The sequence below is a fragment of the Ovis canadensis genome, chromosome 19 (genome assembly GCF_042477335.2).
Source record: "Ovis canadensis isolate MfBH-ARS-UI-01 breed Bighorn chromosome 19, ARS-UI_OviCan_v2, whole genome shotgun sequence".
NCBI classification, from domain to species: Eukaryota; Metazoa; Chordata; class Mammalia; order Artiodactyla; family Bovidae; genus Ovis; species Ovis canadensis.
Genome location: NC_091263.1, coordinates 44,131,095 through 44,152,143, shown reverse-complemented (window position 1 = coordinate 44,152,143; position 21,049 = coordinate 44,131,095). Strand labels below are relative to the sequence as shown.

Genomic DNA, 21,049 nt, shown 5'->3' with positions numbered 1-21,049 from the left:
TGCTTTTCAATATGCTATCTAGGTTGGTCATAACTTTCCTTTCAAGGAGTAAGCGTCTTTTAATTGCATGGCTGCAGTCACCATCTGCAGTGATTTTGGAGCCCCAAAAAATAAAGTCTGACACTGTTTCCACTGTTTCCCCATCTATTTGCCATGAAGTGATGGGACCAGATCCCATGATCTTCGTTTTCTGAATGCTGAGCTTTAAGTCAACTTTTTCACTCTCCTCTTTCACTTGCATCAAGAGGCTTTTTAGTTCCTCTTCACTTTCTGCCATAAGGGTGGTCTCATCTGCATATCTGAGGTTATTGATATTTCTCCCGGCAATCTTGATTCCAGCTTGTGCTTATTCCAGCCCAGTGTTTCTCATGATGTACTCTGTATATAAGTTAAATAAGCAGGGTGACAACATACAGCCTTGACGTACTCCTTTTCCTATTTGGAACCAGTCTGTTGTTCCATGTCCAGTTCTAACTGTTGCTTCCTGACCTGCATATAGGTTTCTCAAGAGGCAGTCAGGTGGTCTGGTATTCCCATCTCTTTCAGAATTTTCCACAGTGTATTTGATCCACACAGTCAAAGGCTTTGGCATAGTCAATAAAGCAGAAATAGATGTTTTTCTGGAACTCTCTTGCTTTTTTGATGATCCAGTGGATGTTGGCAATTTGATCTCTTGTTCCTCTGCCTTTTCTAAAACCAGCTTGAACGTCTACTAGCAATTAATTTCTCAAATTTTATCTGGCAATGTCTTCATATTTTGCCTGTATTTTTGAAAAAACAGCTATGCTGGATAAAGAATTCTTGACTGACTGTCTTTTCTTTGAACACTTTGAATATGTTATCCCACTGCCTCTAGCTGCCATTGCTTCTGATGAAAACTTAAGCTATTAATCTTGTTGAGGTTTCCTTATAAGTGATATCATTTTTCTCTTGCTACTTTCAAGATTTCTCCTTATTTTTGGCTTTAAGCATTTTGATTATATCTCTGGATTCTTTTGAATTTATCCTCCTAAGAGTTTGAGTTTCTTGAATGTATAAAGTTTTCTTCACATTTGGGAAATTTCAGTAAGTATTTCTTTGAAAAGAAATTTGTTTTATTCCTTTCACTTCCCTCCTCTTGATACTCCCATTACTCATGTTTGTGCATTTGACAGTGCCTCCCATTTCTGGAGAGTCTGGTCATTTTTCTCATCCCCTTTCCTCCCCCTTCTATTCTTTGGTTTGCATAATCTCTAGTAATCTATCTTCGAATTCACTAATTTTTCTGTCAGTTCAAGTATACAGATGGGCCTTTCTAGTAAAATTTTCATTTCAGTTATTGTATGTCTCAGACTCAAAATTTCCATAAAAGTTCTTCTTTATAATTTCTATCTCTTTATTTACAGTCCATTTGATGTGACATTTCATCATATCTTTCCTTAGTCCTTTCATCATGATTTCCTTTAGCTCTTTGAACAGATTTTAATAGCTACTTTAAAGTTTTTTTAAATCTAATATCCAGTCACTCTCACAGGCAGTATTTTTACCATTTCTTCCCCAAGTATATGAGCCACATTTTCTTATTTCTCTGCATGTCTTATAATTTTTAGTTGGAAATGGGACATTTTAGATTATCTATTGGAACAAGTCTGGCTATGAGTCCACTCTTCTCTAGGGTTTGTTATTATTATTTGCTTGTTTACTTGTTTAGTGACTGGCTGAATTTTTCTAGTTAAGTCTATTTCAGCCTGTACTGTAAAATCTCTAATGTTTCTCCTCAGGGAGAATCTCAGGGGTCACAGCTTAGGGGATGCCCACCTTCACCCTGGGATGCCAAGAGTTTTAGCAGACTCTTTTTAAGTTTCTCTTTCCCTGACCACTGCCGGCTGTGTGTCACTACCGCACCCAGTGGCATTTGCCAATTAGTATTGCTGACTGGGCACTCTATTATTGTCAACAATGCCCCTGGAGCATAAGTTACTTCATGGATTGATTCAATCACATTCCATTTCCTTTCAAAGGATAACTGTCAGGGTCATTGTTTGAGATTTTTTTCAGAAAAAAACTGCCAGCTCTTTCCGTTTCTTGCCAGCAAATTATTGTAGTTTCGGATAGTTTAACTTGTACCTCCAATGAATGGAGAAGGCAATGGCAACCCACTCCAGTACACTTGCGGGGAAAATCCCATGGATGGAGGAGCCTGATGGGCTACAGTCCATGGGATCGCTAAGAGTCGGACACGACCGAGCGACTTCACTTTCACTTTTCACTCTCATACATTGGAGAAGGAAATGGCAACCCACTCCAGTGTTTTTGCATTGAAATCTCAGGGACGGGGGAGGCTGGTGGGCTGCCATCTATGGGGTCGAAGTGACTTAGCTGCTAATGAATCTATCAATCTATCAATTTATCTTTCACCACACCTCTATTTTTGAGAGGGCTCTTTGACATGAACTTTTCCACACTATGCTGCAAATGAAGTCAGTTCCTTTGGAAAGATGTTTGGAGCTCTCTCTTCTATATCTTGCTTTCAGGCCCACCGTCCCACCCCCTCCCACCCCACCCCACCCCGCCACACCCTGCTGACAGGCAAAGTCTCTTTAGCTAAGGCTCTGGTGCTTGGGCATTGACAATCTCTTTGAGCTAGAATTCTGTGGAGGGAGGGCCAGCAACTCCAGGGCACCCTATCTTATCTCTGTCAGTATGGAGCCCATTATCTCACAAGCCAGATTAAGGGCTAGGGCCCCAGTAGCCTCAGTGGTGCTCCATCCAGTGTAGAACCTCCATTCTATGAGAGCTGTCTGGGCAGAAAAACTGAGCTCCCACTGTTACCTAAAGCACTTGGTTTGCCTCTTGGTGAGTATCACGTCAAAAGACACAACCAAGCCAAAGATCAAGAAAAGGATTACTTACCGCTTGCAGCAAGTAAGGAATTATCAGGGATCATCCCCAAAGCAATGTCTCCCTGAGCACCAAAACTGCCCTTTAAGCTAAGTGCTAAGTCGCTTCAGTCATGTCTGACTCTGTGACCTGTAAAGAGTCTGTAGCCCGCAAGGCTCCTCTGTCCATGGGATTCTCTAGGCAAGAATACTAGAGTGGGTTACCACTTCCTACTCCAGGAGATCTTCCTGACCCAGGAATCAAACCCACATCTCTTATGTCTCCCTCATTAGAACATGGGTTCTTTACCACAGGGCCACCTGGGGGGTACATGAGTGTTGATGACAGGGTCTGAGAGGGGTGCCACAGAGTTCAAGCTTTAGTTGACTAAAGACATGATGGTTGGAAAAGGTCAACAACATCATCTTTTAGGTTCCCGTTGATCTGGTCATTTAGCACTTCAGGCTAATGTTTACCACTGAAACAGAACAGGGAGTCTCTACAAGTGATATAACATCTTTTCTTTAACATATTGCTATTTTTTCTTCTCTTGCCTGTTTCCACATTCTTTCACTCCCTTAAGATCATTAATCACTGAGATGTGTTCAAGGGTAAGCACTGTGGCCATGCTTAGGTCACAAAATGGCTTAGGCTAGAAGTGGCTTCTCTTCTGTCAAGAAAATCATAACTAGTTCTCTTTCTCTGGGGACTCCCTGCTCTCTCAGCTTACATCACCTCTCAGCTTCACTTGCCCAAAAGTTTTCTCAGCAACAGGTAGTGGCAGGCAGGCTTCAAGATGCTGACAAGGGGAAGCTCTGTGCTCTTGGCTTCATCAGTCCGGAATGGGATTTCTGTTTCAAGACATCAGAGATTCTCACCATATTCAAGCTCTTACTAAATATTAGATTTTCTTCAATAAATATTTCTTCATTTCCTCTGTGTTCTTCGGGTCATTTACAGAGATGCATTTTTTTTTTCTTTTATAGTTTTGACAAGTTTCACTGGGGATGGGTCAGCAGAGGCTTCTATGCAGTTATGCCAGAAGTCAAAACTCAGTTGAGTATTTAAATATTAATTTGACTCATAATCTTCCTGGAAGAATGACGAGGGGATGTATTCTGAGACTTATTTGAAAGTATATTGCATATCCTGTTTCCACTGGCTCAGAAATTTCAGGCAAATGATTTTACCTCTTTGTGTCTTTGTTTCCTCACCTGTTGTGATAAGAAAAGTTGATCCCTACATGACAGAGATGCTGTGAGAAACTGAAATGACCTATCCAAAGTTTTGGACACAAAATGGGTTTTAGGAAAATGAACTGGTGTTTATCATCATGAGAGTGAGCTCAGAGAAGAAATTGCTGGTCAGGAATACCTGATGTTCTTTGATCACAAATCAACCCTCCCTTGATGATGTGATCCCCCACTCCCCTACTCTCTCTCTGTCTCTGTCTGTCTCTCTCACACGCACACACACGCAGAGTGTACAGTTCATTCAAGCAGAAAGAGAAAAACAACAGCTGACCAATTATTCTCTTTAGGAATCCAGTTTATCGATATAACATGCTCACAGGAAACCCTCCAGTACTCCAGGGACATTTACAAAGTAGATAATGACAATGTTTGAATTATTATATTCATAGCTTATCAACAGAGTGGGAAATTTAGTGGGTGCATTCAATGTACCCCTAAACCAGTGCTAACATGACTAGGTCCTTTCAGCGGTAGTTCTCCAACTGTGGGGAACTTAATTGGAAATGCTCACTCCTGGTCTCCTCCCCTTCTTCCTTTGGAAATTCTGATTCTGGATTTCTGGGTCAGTCTGTGGAGCTGGCGTTACTAACAGTCCCTAGGGGATTCTGATGCAAGTGATCTTGCTACAGTGAGAATCAACCCATCCACTGGAAGCTGACTCAAGCATCTATAACAACATCCAGGATTTTTCTGAACCAAATATGCAAAAGATTCATGTATTGGGCCCCCCTTGAGATGCCTGTAGGAATTCTTAATTAGCTTTAGTTGTTAATTCAAGCCCCTCTCTCAGGAAAATCTGACGGCAGCCCAAAATCCCTGTGCACAACCAGAATAAATCCACATCTTCCTTCCAGCAAAAGAAGAGACAGATCATTCCAGGGGCTGTTTTCAGAGTTGTTTCCCACCCTTCCCCAGCTCTGCTGCATGTATCAAAGGTGCTAACATTTGTAGCTGCACTTCTCAAGTCCCCGGGTCATCTGACTTCCTGCTGAGCTATTTTGCCCAACTGGAGTTACTGGGAGTATCTCTCCCTCTTCACTGTGTCCCAGTCAGCAGCAACATCTCCTGCATGCTCTAGTTCCCATGGGACAGATCCCCCAAGTGCCCACTTTCTGGATGACCTTTGCACCTGGGATCCTGGAACCCCACCTCCTCCTGGGGAGGGGGCTCACCCCCTTTGTCTTCTCAGCTCCTCCAGTTCCCTGCATTCAATGCCCTTCACTGCAAATAGTTGAGAGGGCTTCTGTCTTTTGGCTTAAATCCTGAGTAACACAGCAGGTCTGGCAAATACAGGTGAGACTTACAGTGGGGAGGGGAAGGTATACTTTACAGAAAACAAGGAAGAAGAGGGAGACAACTAGAGCCCTTCACCCTGAAGAACCTTCACTGGTCAACCTCCTGCTTCCCACCTGCAAAAAAAAAAAAGTGGGGAAGGGATATGATAACAAGGGGGCTGGAACTAAAGGAAAGCAGTAAGTGGGTTCAAAGCAGACCAAATCATGGGTCACTTTACTGCAGGTCAACACTTCTCAAGGTTAACTCTACTGAGTCTTGGTCAGCTAGTTCTTTGTTGTGCGGAATATTCCATGCATTATAGAGTGCTGAGCAGCAGCCCTGCTCTGTATCCACCAGATGCCAGTAACAAATTCCCTCCTGAGTTGTGACAAGGCAAAAGGTCTCCAGATGTTGCCCACTGGCAAATGATCTACTCTGCCCACAATTTGGAAACTGGACTGAGACTCAATGGCAGAATTCATGGGCTCCAAAGCCATTCATCTGCCGCATTTCTTGGATGAGGCCGAGAGCAGTCAGCTTAGATGAGGAATAAGCAGTTACTGTCATCTGCTCTAAAAAAAGAACCCACAACTAGGACAAGCACTCAGAGCCGTCACCAGGAAAGACAGCGCCCCAACAAACCTCTCCGCCACATTCATCGTCTTTTTTTCTTCCCCCAGTAAATCCGGTGAAATCAGGTACAAACCAAAGAGCAGACTAGCCTCAGAGACGAGAGATAAAAGAGTGGGAGGGGAGGCAGGAAGATCTTTCCCTTTGGCCTAAATTTCATCAAGATGCCAGGAGTGTTGCCTTTTGGTTCCAGAGCCTCGAGTCTTTTGGGTACATGGAGGCTAAGGAGTCAAATAGACCAAGATTTCAAACCCCAAGCTGTACTTAATTTGGACAAGTTACTCAATCCTCTGAGCCTCAGTTTCCCTACCTGTCAAATGTGAATCACAATACCCTCCTTTCTGATGTTTTCTGGGAATCGAGGGCATGTTTGTCCAGAGCTGCTCTGAGGCACTCACAGATGAGAAGCTGGGGAACTATGGCCCACAGTCACATCTGGCTCACCTAAGGGTGCCAGGTTTAGGAAATAAAATGCTTCATCTGGCAACCCTACCTGCTGACCACATGCTTTCGGAAATGAAGTCTTACTGGACACAGCCTCGCCTGTTCCTTTGCTGTAGCAGGTAGAGTGGAGTAGCTGCGAGGGACCATGCCATGTAGCCTGCACGGGTCGTTGTTGTTCACAAAAGCAGGTGTCCCTGTGCTGTCACATGGAGACATGAGGAGCAGTCCGCAGCGTGATTATGAGCAGGACCCTGCAAGCACTCACATTTCGGGGTTTAAATCCAGGTTCCACCATGGAGCGTTGAGCAAGTGCCTTGGCCTCCTAGTGCCTCAGTTTCTGCTTCTGTCAAGGGCTGCGACATCAGAGCTGTCACAAGAAACTAAAGTGCACTCATGTTGGTTCGTTTTTCTGGGCTTATTCAGATAAAGCTGAGCATCCTCTCATGTGGTCCTTGTGGAGGTTCAACAAAATAATGTAGGTGAAGGTCAAGAGCAGAGTTGGCAACACAGGAAGTGCTTAAGACAGTTTCATCGTTACTACAAAAGTTTGAAAGTTTGACAGCTGCTATTTTAATTACTACCATTACTTTTTCTACTTACTACTACCCTACCACTGCTAATGCTTCACTCTACTATTATGTGGATTTAATGAGCTGTGGGTGGGAAAGTTCTGGCCATAGTAAATGCTCAATAAACACCGTATTTTTTAAGTTCAAAAGATCTCTTCAATCAGTATGAAATAAAATTCTCTTTGAAAAGCATTTATTTGCAGTGTTTTTCTTTCCTAGCACAACAAAACTTTTGGCACATCTCATAGATGACAGCATCTTATGGTTGACGAATTATAGTACTTAGACCCACTATTCTCCTGAGTCCCTGGAATAGGTGTGCCCATCAAATTCAGTGACCTTCTCAGTGGTCAATGTCAGGTAATCAAAGAGAAAATCTGCCCCTAACACCTTCTAAAAATGGATTACCAGAAACACTTAATTACGTTTAGAATCCACACATTTGCTTTATTGTCCTCTTCCATTCTCCTGGGTCCCTGTCCATCTGCCCAGAGCAGGGTCTTGAGCCCTGGCCAGATCTGGCAGCTGTGCTCAAAGACCAGAGAAACTCAGGAGGGTGTCCCATTCCCCATCTAGCTCTGACCCCGGTGGCCCCTCAGTGCCTGGAGACTTCTCCCCCGATCCTATGTAGGTCAGTGCAGCCTGAGGCAGTCACTACATCTCCTTGACTCTCCCGATGGTCTCTCGGTTCCCCAAATCACACCCGCTCACTAAGGGTAGGCAGCAGAAGAGGGGAAGAGCTCTTCCTTGCTCCATCTCGGCCCCTCCCTGGGATGTGGCTGAGAATCCTGGGCCTCTGAGGGCCTGGCAGAGCCCATAGGAGGCAAGTATGCTAATGGTCCCATGAGGAGAGGGCTTTATATCATGTTACCTCAGTTCCTCTTCTTTTAATGAGGCTGGCTCCACCACTGCAGGAAGAGGGGCCCTGACAAACCACAGCCTCAACTTTCAGGCTGTGGCTGTGAAAAGTTAGGAAGAATTTGGTCCTCCATGGGGGTGATGGCAGGCTGAGGGGCAGGAGCCAAGGAGGACCTGGGACAGAGCATGGGAACCCTCACCTCATGCCCAGGGTTGAAGAAGCTACAGTACCTTCTCAGGGGAGGCACTGAAAAGCCAGAGGCATTGGTGACTCTGCCAGGCTCCTGACAAGTGTCCATCTCACCGACCCTAAGTCCTTTGACTCACAACAGACTGGTTCTGACCAGAGACAGGCATGGCCTTCACCAGCCTCAGCTTCTGATCCGTGATGAGACAAAGTTGGCTGGGAAAGATGGACTACACTATGGCAACATAAGCCTCTTGAAGGGAGTAACAAAGGTGTGTCTACACACACTCTTCGGCCTCTACCCTCCCTCTCCCCCACCCCAGGCCTGAACTGCTTCTTCTGCAAATATACCCTGGGGGATGGGGTAGATCCCTGGCTTCAGATCCCACCCCTGCCACTTGCTAGCTGCCCGGCCTGCAGCAGCGGCATCATCCTCTTTGGGCCTGACTTTTCCATCTTTAGAAAGGGGATGCTGATGCTAACAATACCGATGTCATAGGGTGATTGGATTAAGCGAGTGACAAGCATGGCCAACATCCAAGGTAAGCATGGATAAACTGAGACTATTTCATCAGGACAGAGTGAGACAGAGTCATGTTGCCTTGACTGTGGGCTTGGATGCATGGGAGCTTAACTAAAGAAGCTGGAGGAAGTTCAAGTAACCAGCGGGGCTTGAAGGATTGGTCCTGGTCCCTCCCTACCATAAACCCTTTCACCCTAACTCTTTGCCCCTTCTCCAGATACAGCCACAAACACTGATTGACTATGTGCCAGGCACCAAGAGCCGGGGTTCCAGGCCAAGCAAGACTCCTCGCCTGCCCCCCAGGCTCTCCCAGGCTCCCGTCACAGAGGCTCTGAGGAGGGGACAGTTATTCTCAAGGACCTATGGCAATAGGGCAGTGCTGGCTGAGGCAGTCAAGGGCTCCTCAAAGCAGAGAAGGCTGACACACTGGGCTGTATCACATGGGGAGGTGCTAACTGCTACCTGTCTCCAGGGCCCCACCTGGAGGTCCCCCGCTTCTGCCTCAGGCCTTCTCTGGCGCAGGGAGTAGTATCCAGTTGGGGGTGGGTGTCGGTGGATGTGAACCTCAGCTTCCTTGCCCCTCCATGGTGTGCCCTGCGCAGGACCCCAGAGGTCCCAGGGGGATGGAGCCCAGGTGTCCCCAGCGGTATTCTGCTCAGGGACTCCCCCGTATGGATCCGATTTCCTCCCTTCTGTCTCATTTCCCCACTCTCTCAGCATGCCCCCTGGGATCACCTCCCCAGTAATCATCCACACCCAAATGCTGGTGCCAGGTCGACTGTGGACACAGAGCCGAGCCCTCTGTGAAGGGGCTTGCAGGCTTGTGGGCGGCACAGCTGGCCCTCCCAGCTCAGGCCATTTCAGCCGCGCTGACAAGTAGCTGACAAGTAGCGCTGTGCCAAAGCTCCCCACCAGCTGGGCTGAACCCGAGGCCTGTCAGGCAGGCATCACCTCTTGCTCCTCCCTCTCCCAGGTCCTGCTTCCTCCCCCTTCCTCTCACAGGACCTGCTCCCTAATGAACTTCTGGCACCCTGAGCTCCATCCCAGAATCTGCTTTGGGGGAAACCCCACCTACAAGGCTCCCCAAAGGCAAACCTGTATTTCAGATCTCAACCCAGGCTGAGTGAGGGAGAGGGGAGACCAGCAGCCAATGTAACCCTCTAAGCAGAGATGGCAGCCAGGGCAAGCGGGAGGAGAGAGGGGCGGTGGAGCGGTGGAGGGGGTGGGGGGGATACGGGAGAGAGAAGGGGGAAGAGAAAGGGAGGAGGGACGGGGGAGGGGAGAACGGGGAGGTGGGGAGAGAGCTAGCACAAACCGAGGGCTGCTTTCCTGTGTGCTCGCTGAGGCTGACCTGGACCACACACCCTGTCAAGCTGCCAGGTGGGAGGCAGGGAAGAGTTAGGATTGAGGACGGAGAGAGAGATGGCTGGGCCTCTTCCCAAGGGCTACGCTCTGCTCCCAGCACTTTCTGGCCTCAGAGAAGGGAGAAGGAGGGGAGAGAGGACCCTGCCCACAGGGCCATGGGCTTTTCATGCAACGTCCCCACCCCCTTGGAGAAGGTGGCTCAGCGCTTGCCTTAAGGCTAAGTAAAAAGGATAGAGGCACCTTGAAATCCCTCCCTCAGAGGCCACGGTTCCTGATTTTGTCTGTCCCGGAATGGTGTTCTTTCAGCCTGTGAGTGGCTCTTGGAGGTTCTGCCAAACCCAGTAAACTGGGGTCCAGGAGCCTAGCTCCACCCCGGCCTCTGCGTGCAGCATTCGGTCAGATCCCTGGAGAGCACCCGTGTAGCCCCCAGAGACACCTGCCTCACCAGCATGTGCCCGGTCAACAGTCATCATGTTAGTAAGAGAGTGACTGGTCATGTAGGAGACTCAGAGCTGAGCCCTAACCCTTGGCGAGCTTGAGAACTCAAGTGAAGAAATTACACAGACCCAAGTGACTACAGGACTGAGCGACAGATGCTAGTTCAGTTCAGTTCAGTTCATTTCAGTCCCTCAGTTGTGTCCGACTCTTTGCGACCCCATGAATCACAGCACGCTAGGCCTCCCTGTCCATCACCAACTTCAGGAGTTCACTCAGACTCACGTCCATCAACTCCATGATGCCATCCAGCCATCTCATCCTCTCTCGTCCTCTTCTCCTCCTGCCCCCAGTCCCTCCCAGCATCAGAGTCTTTTCCAATGAGTCAACTCTTCGCATCAGGTGGCCAAAGTATTGGAGTTTCAGCTTCAACATCATTCCTTCCAAAGAAATCCCAGGGCTGGTCTCCTTCAGAATGGACTGGTTGGATCTCCTTGCAGTCCAAGGGACTCTCAAGAGTCTTCTCCAACACCACAGTTCAAAAGCATCAATTCTTCGGCACTCAGCTTTCTTCACAGTCCAACTCTCACATCCATACATGACCACTGGAAAAACCATAGCCTTGACTAGACAGACCTTTGTTGGCAAAGTAATGTCTCTGCTTTTCAATATGCTATCTAGGTTGGTCATAACTTTTCTTCCAAGGAGTAAGCATCTTTTAATTTCATGGCTTCAATCACCATCTGCAGTGATTTTGGAGCCCCAAAAAATAAAGTCTGACACTGTTTCCACTGTTTCCCCATCTATTTGCCATGAAGTGATGGGACCAGATCCCATGATCTTCGTTTTCTGAATGCTGAGCTTTAAGCCAACTTTTTCACTCTCCTCTTTCACTTGCATCAAGAGGCTTTTTAGTTCCTCTTCACTTTCTGCCTTAAGGGTGGTGTCATCTGCATATCTGAGGTTATTGATATTTCTCCCAGCAATCTTGATTCCAGCTTGGGCTTCTTCCCGCCCAGCGTTTCTCATGATGTACTCTGCATATAAGTTAAATAAGCAGGGTGACAACATACAGCCTTGACGTACTCCTTTTCCTATTTGGAACCAGTCTGTTGTTCCATGTCCAGTTCTAACTGTTACTTCTTGACCTGCATACAGATTTCTCAGGAGGCAGGTCAGGTGGTCTGGTATTCCCATCTCTTTCAGAATTTTCCACAGTTTATTGTGATCCACACAGTCAAAGGCTTTGGCATAGTCAATAAAGCAGAAATAGATGTTTTTCTGGAACTCTCTTGCTTTTTCCATGATCCAGCGGATGTTGGCCATTTGATCTCTTGTTCCTCTGCCTTTTCGAAAATTAGCTTGAACATATGAAGTTCGCGGTTCACGTATTGCTGAAGCCTGGCTTGGAGAATTTTGAGCATTACTTTACTAGCGCATGAGATGAGTGCAATTGTGCAGTAGTTTGAGCATTCTTTGGCATTGCCTTTCTTTGGGATTGGAATGAAAACTGACCTTTTCCAGTCATGTGGCCACTGCTGAGTTTTCCAAATTTGCTGGCATATTGAATGCAGCACTTTCACAGCATCATCTTTCAGGATTTGAAATAGCTCAATTGGAATTCCATCACCTCCACTAGCTTTGTTTGTAGTGATGCTTTCTAAGGCCCACTTGACTTCACATTCCAGGATGTCTGGCTCTAGGTGAGTGATCACACCATTGTGATTATCTTGGTTGTGAAGATCTTTTTTGTATAGTTCTTCTGTGTATTCTTGCCACCTCTTCTTAATATCTTCTGCCTCTGTTAGGTCCATACCATTTCTGTCCTTTATTGACAGATGCTAAGTGACATGAAAATAGTTTCTAAAGAAAAGTGCCTGTAAGAAACACCTCCCTCAGTTGGAACGGTCAGGAAGCTTTGGGAAGGAGGAAATATGACTTCAAGGACCAGCCCTCTAAGCCAGTGCTAGCCAACAGACATATATCATGGAATACACAGGCACACCCTGTTTTATTTTGCTTTCCTCTATTGTGCTTCACAGATAGGTTTGGCATGTTTTATCATTTTCTTTTTATTAAAAATTTGGGCAACCCTGCATTGTCAGAGTATGTTTAGTATTTTTTAGCAATGAAATAATTTTACACTAAGGCATGTACATTACCTTTTTAGACATAGGTTTTGTACACTTAAAAGACTACAGTGTAGTGTGTAAATATGACTATTACATGCACCAGAAAACCAAAACATTTATGAGACTTTCCATGTTGCGATACTTGTTGTATTGCAGCGGACTGGAATCAAACCTGCAGTATCTCCAAGGGATGCCAGTGATGTGAGCCATGTCTCTAAGTGTTTTAAACTTAATTTTTTTAGCAGCCACACAGAAAAGGGTAAAAAGGAACAAACTGAAATCATTTTAATCATCTATCTTATTTGAGCCCTACATAATTCAAAATACTAGTTCAACAATAATGAAAATATACTAACTGATGTTTGCCATCTTTCTTTCGTACCAAATCTTTATACTTCCAGTACACCTCAGTGCTCACTGAAGCCCCCAGTGGTCACAGGGGTTAGTGACTACAGTGCTAGAGAATGAAGCTTTAAGTACTCACCCTTCAGGGCGTACGCATGGACCAGCTGCGCTGGCATCACCTTGGAACTCATAAGATGTGCAGAATCTCCAGCCCTTCCTGGGCCCCTTGAATGAGAATCTACGTCTAAGAGCTCCATGTGATCTCCCATGAAAAGTTGAGAAGCATAGCTCCAAGCTTTTTCCTCTCCCTCACTCCACACATCCCATCAATCGCCCAGGCCTGATGAGTTTAACTGTAAAATATCTCCTAAATCCATTCTACTTGTCCCCTGGCTCCTACCAACTCCCTGATATAAACAGCCACTCTCTTATTTTGTTCTTGGTTAAACTGTATCTCAGCAAAAATGTTCAAGTCCAAAACCCCAATGTCTATGACTTAGACCTTCTTTGGAAACAGGGTCTTTGTAAACGATGAAGATAGGATATGGTTACTAGGTGAGGTCCAAATCCAGTAAGACCCACACCATTTATAAAGTGTCCTGAAAAGGGGGCATCTGGACACAGAGACAGACGCTCAAAGGAAGAACCCTGTGTGGAGATGAAGGCAGAGATCGGAGCAATGCAGCAGAAGCCAGGGGCCATCAGTGATCACCAGCCAGGCTTTCATGGTGGCTCAGTGGTTAGGAATCCGCCTGCCAATGCAGGAGTCACAGGTTCGATCCATGGTCTGGGAAGGTCCCGTACGCCATGGAGCAACTAAGCCCGCGGCCACAGCTGCTGCACCTGTGTCTAGAGCCTGGGAGCCGCCCCTGCTGAAGCCCACGTGCCCTGCAGTCTGTGCTCTGTATCAGAAGTCCCCGGAATGAGAAGCCCACACACAGCTCACCACAACTGGAGAAAGCCCATGAGCAGCAACAAAGACCCAGCAAACATTTATTTACTTTTTGCCAAAAGTAAATCAATAACGATCACCAGCCAGCAAATCCCCAGGAGACAGGCGAGAGGCATGGAAAAGACTCCCTCACAGCTCTCAGAAGGAACCAATCTTGTGGACACCTTGATTTTGGATTTCTAGCCTCCAGAACAATAAGGTACATTTCTATTGTTTTATGTCATCCAGTCTGTGATAGAGTACCCCAGCAAAGGAATGCACAGCCAAATCTTAGTAGCTCCTAAAGCCTCTTCCCTCTTCCACTCATGCCAGCCTTCAGCCTGAAACCCCGACCTGTGAAGAATGCTCTAGTTACAACCAGAAGGACCTTCTTAAAATGAACATGGGAAAAGATCATTCCCCGAGCCTTGCTCCTTCTGTCACTCTGCATTCCATTTCTGAATGACACCCGGTTCTCAACACCACACACACAGATACACATACACACACACACACACACATATATGAGTCTTTCCTTTCCATGACAAACTATAACTTTTTCCTTCCTCTGGGCTTTGACACATGCTGTTCCCTTCCAGAAACACTGGTCCCTCCACTTCCCCCCTCAGCTGTCTCTACCCATCTTTCGGGTCTCACTTCCACTGCTAGTCCAGTCTGGATAAGGCCCCTGTTACTTTCTCTCCTAATACCATCTCTTGTCCTTAATAGAGACCAGTGCTGGGCCATGAACAGATTGCTTTGTGTCCATATCAACCTATAGAATGTAAGTGTCTAGAAATTGCTATTGCAGATTGACATGGCTGTGACAAGCAAGTAAGTGATCAGTAGACTCAACTCATTGAACAGGCTTTGGATGGGTTCAAGTATGACCCAACTTATATGGTAGGAAGTACACACAAATCATGTACACACAGGAGGGCCATGTATTGATCAGTGATTGACAATAAACAGAAAATGACAGGTCCTTTACAGATATTAGAGAAGTACTGCTTCATACTCACCACTGCTCATATTCATATTCCCCACTTCATATTCACCACTCGACTTTCATACAGATTCTCAATTTCAAGATGGTAGCAACAGAGACTTGCCTGGTGGTCCAGTGGTTAAGAATCTACCATGTAATGCAGGGGACATGGGTTAGGTCACTAGTCAGGGAACTAAGACCCCAGACACAAGGGGGCAACTAAGCCTATACTGCAACTCCTGAGCCCACATGCTGCAGCTAAGACTGTGTATGTGCTTAGTTGCTCAGTCGTGTCCCGTCTTTACGATCCCATGGACTGTAGCCCGTCAGGCTCCTCTGTCCGCGGGAATTCTCCAGGCAAGAACACTGGAGTAAGTTGCCATGCCCTCCTGCAGGGGATCTTCCCAACTCAGGGACTGAGTCTAGGTCTCCTGCATTGCAGGCAGATTCTTTACCATCTGAGCCACCAGGGAAGCCCAAAACTAAGACTAGATGCATCAATAAATCTAAAAAAAAATTTGTCTAAGTATTCTAAAAAAATCAAACCAAGATGGTAGCAACTACTCATTCTGCTCACTCTAACCAAGACATAGTATAGCTCAACAGTAACAACAAAAAGAGTGTGATCAGTCCTGGATCATGATAGGCATGGGTGAGGAGGCCATTCTAGGGCAACGGAGAGTCTGAGGTCAACATTTGAAGGTGAGAAACCACTGGTAAACCAAAGACTGCCTGCAGCATTTTTAAAGCTTGATGACTCCACATTAAGGAATTCCTCAAATCTTAATATGAGGCCCAAGCAGACAGATGGAGAATTCCAGAGGAATGGACAGACTCTTTCGGTCTCGGGGCTGTGTTCTGTTTGCACAATTGTTTCTGGCAGAAGCCGAGAGAAAAACACAAACCAGATGTGCAGAGAGATTTTCTTTGTCAGGAGAAAAAAGAAAAAGTTGCTTGTCCTGCTCTCACACTCCTGCCCCTCAAATGCAGGCCAGATTCCCATCCTTTATCTGGAAGAGCTTCAAGGGACTCCAGAATCTTCTCCAGCCTCATGTGCTTGGGGGAAACTGGGAGGCCAGTGCTGAAGTGGCCCCTGGCCTCTCTCTTGAGCTCTCGAAGCTGGAGGAGCAGATGGAAATGTGATGTCTCTTGCCCCTGAAGAAGAGTGGGCACTGGGGATACATGATGAACTTGGAGCTGAAATAAATAAGGAGAAGGCTTGTGTAAGCAGTTTGGGCAGGCTGCAGGGAATTTGTCTTTCTCTTGGATTCTCCAGAAAACACCATCTCCTGCTGGGGCCCCACTGATCTTCCTCTGGGTCTTAAACATTCTGTCCCAACTGCTGTTGACCTCACCCAGCAGAGCCAGCTTTTGCCAAAAACAAAGAAGCAAGTCAAATGTACCTCTGGCACCCCTGACAAGCCCTGAAGTGGTCCCAAACCTCAAAAGACCTCCTGGCTAATTAGACTGTCCCCAACAGAGCTGCCACCACCCTCCCACCCCCATGAAAACACATCTTACAGGCCATTCCCAGAACATCTGAGAACCTCATTCACGGCATATGAGAAGGGATGCTATGGGGAAAACGTGCTCCTTCGATGCCTCTCAAAGAGTGGTCCATAGGTCAGGGGCATCAGCATCACCTGGGATGTTAGAAGAATTGCAGGTTCTCAGGCCCCACTCCAGATCTCCCATATCCAAGGTTCTGCAGGTGAGTCCAGAAAACTATCTTAACAAGCCCTGAGGGTGGTTCTTACATGCACCCAAGTTTAAGAGCCACCATGCCACTGATTACCCATCCTTAGATTCTGCCACTGAAACCCCTAAGGGGCAAGGCTGTTGCTGCTGCTGCTAAGTCGCTTCAGTCGTGTCTGAATCTGTGCGACCCCATAGACGGCAGCCCACCAGGCTCCCCGTCCCTGGGATTCTCCAGGCAAGAACACTGGAGTGGGTTGCCATTTCTTTCTCCAATGCATGGAAGTGAAAAGTGAAAGTGAAGTTGCTCAGTCATGTCCGACTCTTAGCGACCCCATGGACTGCAGCCCACCAGGCTCCTCTATCCATGGGATTTTCCAGGCAAGAGCACTGGAGTGGGTGCCATCACCTTCTCCGAAGAGGCCAGGAGGGTGATATAAATGACAAAACTAGATCCTCCTGAGTGACGGTCAGCCAGCAAATGCCAACCCAACGGAAGCCAGGTAGAAGGTGGGCCTCATTTTGCCAGATCTTTTCATTCATTTTTCGAGACTGGAGATATGGATTTTTTTTTTTAATCTCCCAGTTTTTAAACACTGGCTTCATTTTTTTCTAGACACAGTGCAAACCTAGCCATCTCCATTAATGACAACTTCATCCTTCGATTTCCATGGACCAAAAGTTAGCCTTGATTCAACTCTCTTTCTCTTTCCCTTCCTCCTATCTTTCAGGACAGTCTGCTGGCTTTATCTCCAAAACGCATCCAGTATCCAGTGACTGCTCCCCACCTCCACCTGTTTACAGTGCTACACTATTCCACCAAGCATCTCTCCCCTGCAAAATGCAAAGCCTCACCCCTGGTCACCCAGCTTTCACGCTGGGCCCTTGCATTCAAGTTGAAACAAGCAGCCAGAACCCTCCTTTACAAATGAAAGGCAGATCACGTGCCCTGCTCACACCTGCCAGTGGCTGCTCATTCCTGTCAAGGTGAAAGCTAAAGTCCTCCAGGGCTCTACATGACCTGGCCCCACAGTCACCTCCCCCAGCATCAACCCTCTCTCCCTGGCTCACCCCATCCAGCTGCACTAGCTCTTGCTGTTCCTCTTTGACCCCATAACATACAATCCACGAATATATTTACTTGATCGTCTGCCTCCATCTGCTAGAATTTAAGCTCCACAGAGGCAGGAATTTCTGTCTGACTGATGGATCCCAAGCACCTTGAACAGTACCTGGCACATGGTAGGTATTCAATAAATGAGTGCTGAATGAATGAATGAATGAATGTAAGATAGAGATGGCCTCCAAGCAATTCTGCATTTACAGTTCAGGAGGAATTCCTTGCAGATTTCCTCCAAGCTCAAACTTGGCCCTTACTCATAAGAATTTCAATCCTGTTGCTGGTTGTAAAAATACAAAGTATTTCTGGGATCTTGAATCAAAAACAACCTCCCTTTCCCGTGTATAGCCCCAGCCCTAAGCATATGTAGATAAGCACTCATGCCTTTGCAGAACTTTTTCATTCTGGAAAGTGACCTCCATGAAGCCTGCACAGTAATTGTTCTCTAAGCCAATGTTTTCCAAAACATTCTTCGCAACATTAGTCCCATGAGATGCTTCAAGAGAAATAAGGTCTGGAAACACACACACATTCTCTCTCTTCTCCTTGGAGCTGAAAATGCATGTTAGCATTTTAAAGGCTTCAAGAGGTCTGGTAGTGAATCCTTTATCTCTCTGCTTACTCCCATGTTTCTCAAATTTGTTGGACCACACAATCCCTTCCCTAGTGAAATACCTATTAATACTCCAGGGCACTACTACTCCAAGCAAGAAGTTTCAACTTCAGCCTCCTGTGCAGCAGGCAGGGTAGGCAAGCTCTAACATAGTATAGTCTTTTTCCAGTTGGATACATATTATGAACTTACTGAGATACAGAGACATTCTCATTCCCATACTTTCAGGCTCACGACATATTTCTCTTTGCACTTCTTTTCCCAGCTGGCACCGTGTGGCCACCCCCTACCTTACTTATATCAGCTGGGGCTGTCACCATTACAAGTGACAGGAAAAAATGACTCAGACTTAAGCAAACAAAAAGGGAATTTACTGGTTCATATAGGTAGGATTAGCTTCAGGTACAGCTGGATCAATGATCAAAGCATGATTTACTCAATTTCTAGCCATCCTCCACTTTAGCCTTACACTCCAAACTCTCCCCTCATGGTGACAATATAGTTACCATGGTACCAACCTCAACTCCACAAGGTCCAAATCCAGCTGGATAGAGCCCAAAACTTTTCTGATACCCTCTTAAAAATTTTTAGTTCTATTGTGATTAAATCTGCTTAGGATATGTGACCATCTTGACCTGTGATCAGAAGCATGGGGAGCATGGACGGGCTTAGGCTTGGGCCCAATATTCCATGCTTGGAGCTATGTTTAGGATCTATAAACAGTAAGGACTGAGAATTAGTAATAAGTGGCTTATCCTTGCCCCCTGAGTGTGTGTTAGTCACTCAGTCATGTCTGACTCTTTGTGACCCAATGGACTACACACCAGGCTCCTCTGGCCATGAAATTCTTCAGGCAAGAATATTGGAGTGGCTAGTCATTCCCTTCTCCAAGGGATCTTCCCGACCCAGGGATGGAACCTAGGTCTTCTGCTTTGCAGGCAGATTCTTTACCTTCTGAGCCACCAGGGAAGCCCATTCCCGCCCCTCATTCCTCCCCAAACCAAGCATTATTACTGGAAGCAGGAGGAATGGACGCTGAGAAGCCAGTGCTCAAATGTGCACTATTCAGCCCTCTGAACGCACATCCATATAGTGTGCCTCCTCCAGGAGCCCCAAGCCAGAACGAAGCATCCCTCTTAAGGAACTGACATGAACAAACACCTGGAGAGCATAGTAGGACATCTTCACGTGCCCAGGAAGAAGCACAGGCAATAGGAGTACGCAAGACCCACAGTCAGTCAGACTGGGACTCTTGGCCTGAATGCACGACCTTCAATAAGTCACTCAAACCTCCCTGAGTTTCAGTCTCTTCATCTGTAAGGATGTGAGATGTTCAGCTGTTCCCACTCATGGTGTGAAATGTGGATGACAGTATAAAGAGTAAACCCAAGCCAGCAGTCAACCCGGGTTCCGGTGGCTGGATCTTGCCCATCTCCCACCTCCAGATCCCACTGTGCTCACGTCAGTCCCAAAAGACAGGGTCATCTCTGCCCCAAACTTCTCCAGGGACCTCTGCTCCCTGGTAGCTTGAGGCACATCTCCCACTCATACTGCTCTGTCCACGTGGGGCTGATCCTGCCTGTTACAATGGAAGTCAGCTCCTGCGTTCTCGGCCCAGGCCTCCCCCACCAGGATGAGATGCAAGACCAGAAGCAGAATATTCCCAGCAGCTGCCAGGACTCATACAAGCCAGGCAAGCTCTGGGATAAAGCAAAAGTAAATACTAGTATTCAGCTTCAAGCCATACAAAAGCCCTACTGACTTGAGATTAAAATGGAAGAAAGGATGCCAGGCACCAAGCCTGCAGCTTTTTTTGTTTTTTTCCATTAGGAGACAACCAGTCACACAGAGGAGAGTAGCAAAGCTCATTCTCCTCGAGCAGAGATGAACCATGGGGATGGGGAGGAGAAATGGAAAAGGGAAAAGGAGACATGAAGGAAAACAGGGGCCAGGGTAGTTGGTCATGGGGCTCCACTTTCACAGGTGGGGCTCGGGGACCAGTGTTTCAGGAGATGGGGGTAACCCTGAGTTTGAGCCTCGGAGCATTGAGGAAAGTGGACACACTGTGGAACTGTCATGGGGGGCTAGATGTACATCCATTCATCTATTAGTCAAACATGTATTAAGCACACAGTGTGTGAGGGCACAGGATACAGGCGAACCCAAACTCCTCTGGCCCTGCCCATGCTAAACTCAATGCAGACAGAAAGACAGGTGATAAACAAACCAATGCTTCCAATAGATATGTAGCTACGAACTGTCATCAACACTAAAAGAAAAACACACTGGAGCCATAAGAAAGGGTAACAGGTGGGCATGCTCAGGGCATGAAGGAGGGGGCCCCCCAAGAAGGTAACTTTTGACATGAGCAGGGAGATACTGAGGCAACAAAGACTGGAGCTAACTTACCATGTGATGCGGAGAAATGAGCAAGGTAGGATTGGAGGAGGAGGGAGGGGCCAGACCACGTAGGAACACGTGGGTCCCGAGAGAGTTCATCTGAACCAGAGGGCCAAGTCTCTTTTCCAAATCACCTCCCTCCAATACTGTCCTATTCATGGCAGCTGCACAACACCTGAGAAATGTAATTTGCATATGGCCTCACGTATTTGGGTGCCAGACAGCACCCACACGGGTATTGGGGCCTTACAGTAATGCCCCCAGCTCTCTCTTGCGGGGAGCTGTAGTCCACAAACCAGGAAACCCCCTGACTTGGAACATATCAAGAAGTCAAGAAACACCCAAGGGACCTCAAATAATCTCTGTCTAGGGAGTTTATGAGAAGCTTCCATGGAAGCCAGCAAACAGCTCTCTCCCACATCCAAGT

General features: G+C 46.8%; 1 long non-coding RNA gene across 1 annotated transcript in view; it reads right to left on the bottom strand.

Annotated features, from left to right (window-relative positions):
- Positions 1-14,732: 14,732 nt before the first annotated feature.
- The window catches only part of LOC138424320 (uncharacterized), a 109,391-nt gene continuing 103,074 nt past the window's right edge, over positions 14,733-21,049 (bottom strand). The window contains exon 5 of the long non-coding RNA XR_011250751.1: positions 14,733-15,991. This is a non-coding gene — a long non-coding RNA (uncharacterized lncRNA). The remainder of the gene's footprint in view (positions 15,992-21,049) is intronic.